Source organism: Apodemus sylvaticus, chromosome X (genome assembly GCF_947179515.1).
Source record: "Apodemus sylvaticus chromosome X, mApoSyl1.1, whole genome shotgun sequence".
NCBI classification, from domain to species: Eukaryota; Metazoa; Chordata; class Mammalia; order Rodentia; family Muridae; genus Apodemus; species Apodemus sylvaticus.
The window spans coordinates 53,642,999-53,647,507 of NC_067495.1; the positions used below are offsets into that span (position 1 = coordinate 53,642,999).

At 42.0% G+C, this 4,509-nt stretch overlaps 1 non-coding gene across 1 annotated transcript; it reads left to right on the forward strand.

The window, feature by feature from the left end:
- Positions 1-2,558: 2,558 nt before the first annotated feature.
- On the forward strand, positions 2,559-2,700 carry LOC127675904 (small nucleolar RNA SNORA48). The gene has a single exon (XR_007975584.1). It is a non-coding gene; the product is annotated as a small nucleolar RNA SNORA48 (small nucleolar RNA).
- Positions 2,701-4,509: the final 1,809 nt, after the last annotated feature.

A 4,509-nucleotide genomic window follows, 5' to 3' on the forward strand; every position in this document is an offset into this window, starting at 1 on the left:
TTAGTTAAAAGTATTTTATATGTAATTAAATTAAACACTCAAAAACAAAAAAAACTATTCTAAAGTTTTATGTGAAGCTGAGTTTACATGGCTTACTCAACTCACTGAGACTCCTAAATACTAGTAAATATCATGAGAAGATTTTAGATGTGAAAAGGAGTGATAAACAAATATTCCACTCCAAATTGTGTCAGATGAACAGCCAATATGAAGTATGAGAATTTTTCTTCGAATATGTAAAACTTTAACTATATCTCTGCCCACCAATTTTGACAATATAATGAGCTCCTGTGCCTGACCTAAGGCAATTTCTGGGTCTAAGGTAACATCTTCAAACTAAATAAAATATTTTTTAAAAGCCAAACTAACAGCTTACTGTCTGATAATAGATGATATGAAATTGTTTATAGTGCATTTTCATCTTGCTTGACATAAAACAAGCCATCTGATCCACATTTTAAAATGTTACAAATCAAATCATGGGATGCAGTATAAAGTATTTTGACTTTGAGGCAGCCTCAGAGAGAAACCAATTTGGTGAAACCGTATCCTGACTTTACCATCCTAAACTGGTCTTCCTATATTAAAGTATGTATGTAATGTGGATAGTGTTAAGTGTGTAGTTTTTTAAACATGGGTGACTAAATATAAAACTTTAGAAATAAAATTTAGTGATGGTGACATCTGGTTTTTCCCTCTTACCAATTTAATGATATTTCCTTTCATTTTCCCAGATTCTTTAAAACAAGTAGCTTTGTTTTATTTTAATGAAACTCAGATAGCAGAAAGATTCCACATGAAATGTTATCAAGAAATGTCTATATGCTTAACTTATATGGCCTTATTGTTCACCCTATTACTTGGTCTCTCTATGATAACAAATTAGATAGAAAAGACACTTAGAGATGTGTACTAATGGTTTTTTGCATTTTGCAGACTACAGGAGAAGATTCAAAGTATTTCAGTAGTGGGTGGAGCTCATAGTGAGGGAATAGTTAGATTGCTTCCTGGACTCTCCCTTCTTCTATCACTGGGATCACTTTCCTTCTCCTTAAGAGTCATTTAGCACCTGGTGGTGGTGGCGCATGCCTTTAATCCCAGCATTTGGGAGGCAGAGGCAGGTGGATTTCTGAGTTCGAGGCCAGCCTGGTCTACAGAGTGAGTTCCAAGACAGCCAGGGCTATACAGAGAAACCCTGTCTCGGAAAAACAAAAACCAAAATAAAAAACAAAAACAAAAACAACAACAACAACAACAAATAAAAGAGTCACTTAGCCTTGGAAAGGCTTGATGCAGCATTGTAGGGGATTTCCAGGACAGAGAAGTGGGAGGGGTTGATTGGGGAATGGGCAGAGGGAAGAGGGCTTATGGGAAGGGGGAAACTGGAAAAGGGGAAATCATTTGGAATGTAAACAAAGAATATAGAAAATAATAAAAAAAAACACAAGCAAATTTCAAAAAAAAAAATGATCCCTGAAAAAAAAGTCTTTTTAAGTTGTTTGTTCTTTTGAGACAGGGTCTCACCTTGAAGCCTGGGATAGCCTCAGCATCATCCTCCTGCCTATGTGCTAATGAAAAAGAATCTGTAAGGTTTAGCTACCTTTGATCATTCCATGTTGTTAGATGTGTGTTCATTATCTCACTAAACCCTGCACATGGGTATAATTCACAACAATGCAGCAATGGTAATTTTTAAAAAGAAATTTAAAATATAATGTCAAGACTAAGCCTTGGTTTCTCTAAAAAAAAAAAAGAGTCACTTTTTTGACTTTTTTAGAGATCATCCTAGATCTCTATCCTCTACTAACAATGTAGTATTTGAGTTTATCATTGGTTTCTGTTCATTTCCTCTTAAGAGGAAAGGGATTTATATAAGTTGAAGAGAAACTAGAGTATCTGCCAATATTTTTAATATATGTTCCTAAACTAGACAAAACAGTTCTTAGATCTCTATTTCATCTGCTAACTCAACATTAGACAAGTTGTATAGTTTCTACAAATCTCAGTTTGATCATTTTTAACATTCAGAAAAATTAATTCTACCCTATTGTGGTGATTTGAGTATGTTTAGCCCAAGGAATAGCACTATTAGGAGGTGTGGCCTTGTTGGAGTGGGTTTGACCTTATTGGAGAAAGTGTATCACTGTGGGGATGGGTATTGAGATCCTCCTTTTAGCAATGTGGGAGTTAGTTTTCTCCTAGCTGCCTTCAGAACAAGAGGTAGAATTCTCAGCTCTTCCAACAGCATGCCTGCCTGGATGCTGCCATGCTTCCTGCCGTAATGATAATGGACTGAACCTCTGAACCTGTAAGCAAGCCCCATTTAAATGTTGTCCTTTATAAGAGCTGTCATGGTCATGGTGTCTCTTCACAGCAATAAAACCCTAACTAAAATACCTATAAAAATATACTGCAGAGTAGATGTTGAATAAATGCCAATTTTTAGTCACTTATATTTTGTTGATTTTGCTTTGAAAATCTAAACAATATATTGGAACCCCAAAAATTGGAAACCTAAGGGCTGGAGAGATGGTTCATGGTTAGGAGCATGGGCTGCAAGCCCCTGACAATGGGCAAAGAGACACCTTGTTGGTGGCGGTGTTCTTATTATTCAGGGACAGACCAGATGACAGTTATATGTTCATCCTAGATTGATGCCGGGCTTGGTGGACAAAACTGTTTCATACCTAGGACTCATAAAAATCAAAACCAGGCACTACTGTGCAGTAGAAGACCTGAAGAATGCTATGCCACACACAGACCTACCTACCTTCTAGTGTATGGCACAGGTGTGCCATAGATACCTGCTTGCTGACACAATATGCAATGTGGATAAAGGATGCCACCCAAGAGCCCACCAGCCACATGGCCAGCCTGTAGGCAGAGCCATCACAAGCAAGTATATGGTGGTCAGATAGGAGAGAAAGAGAAGTGGAAAAGCTTGGGCATTATGAAGAAAGATGAAACTGGAGACTGAGTAGTGGGGGGAGTAACCTGTTGTGAGTAGCCAGTCCCAGTACCTGAAGTCATGGTGAAGTCTCAGGCTGAGCTGCTGCTGAAGGCCATGTCTGTGTCTGTGACAACACAGTGGCAGGGGTCAGTGTCAATGTCTGTGGCTTATATTACTACTAGAAAACATGGAGATACCCCTTGTTGGGGCAGCCAAGGGACATCATCTGGACATCAAGGGGATGTACAGTATTTGCCCCACCCCCCACTGGATGAGGTTCCTGAAAAGGTGGCCTCATCTCTCACCACTCATAGCATGCAGGAGAGCAAGCCCTATACCTTGTCCAGGCAACACTGTGGAGCTGGCCCTGTGTTTCTTTTCTTTTCTTTTCTTTTTTTTTCTTTTCTTTTGTTGTTTTGAGTGCTGGTGGTGGGGACAGTGATCAGGGCCCCAAGAACATGAGTTTAGGAGAGTTAACAATACCACTCATCTGCCCTGGAATGGCAGAAGCATAGAGGTGATAGAAGTGATGCGCCTCCCCCTTTGCACGTCCCTTTGTGGTTAATGACCGCTGGGTCATTAGCTTCTAAGAGCTACCCCTGCTCCTCACCAGCTACAGAGAGCAGACCCTGCACCTCACCTGGAAGCCTTCCCTGGTGATAGGGTTGCAGGTGAACCAGACCCCGAGGTCAAGAGCACCGGCGAGTGGTGGCATAGCTACAGAGATGATAGATACCCCCTGCCCTTCACAACCTGCAGCATTTGGGAGAGCTGGCCATTGGGCTCATGAGAGCAAGTGAGCTGACCCTGCACCTTGCCTAGGCAACACAGTGGAGCTGACCCTGATGGTGAAAGTGTGGGTGAGTCACCCACAAGGCTGTAAGGGTAAAAGAGCTGTGTCCCTGTCCCTCCGGGCTCTGTGTCTTGACTGGGCAGCACAGTGGAGCTGGTTCTGGAAGTATGGGTACAGGTTAGTTGCCTTTGAGAGCAGAAGCTGACTCTGCCTCCTGCTGATGGTGGCTTTGAGTGGCCTAGGGAGAGAAGTGTTGGAGAGCTCATCCTGGTGGCATGGATAAAGGAGAGACAGTGGAATGACCAGTTCTGCTACCATACAGGCCCAGATCCAGGGCGCTGAGATGGCTCACCCCCAAATCTACATCATTTGTGAACAGCTGGGGTGAGTGAAAGGACCAGTCCAGCAGGATCTCCCTGACATGGGGCAACAACAGGATAAGCAGGAGGAGTCCTGGTGTGGATCCCAAACTGATGATATCACAGAAGCCAGAGACCTCGAACCAGACCAATGACTCATTGCAATGAACATTTGCAAATGAAGATGTGTGGACAGAAGGATATACAGTGTATGACACACTGTGACGTACATGCTACACCTTCCATGATAAGATGTTTTCTATGCTTTGTTTGCTGTTGTTGTTGCTGCTGCTGCTGTTTGTGAGCTTTTTGGGGGGGGGAGGGGAAGGTTGCAAGGGCAAAGGATGGATATGAGGAGACAGGGAGATGAGCATGACTGGGATATATGATGTGCAACTCACAAAGAA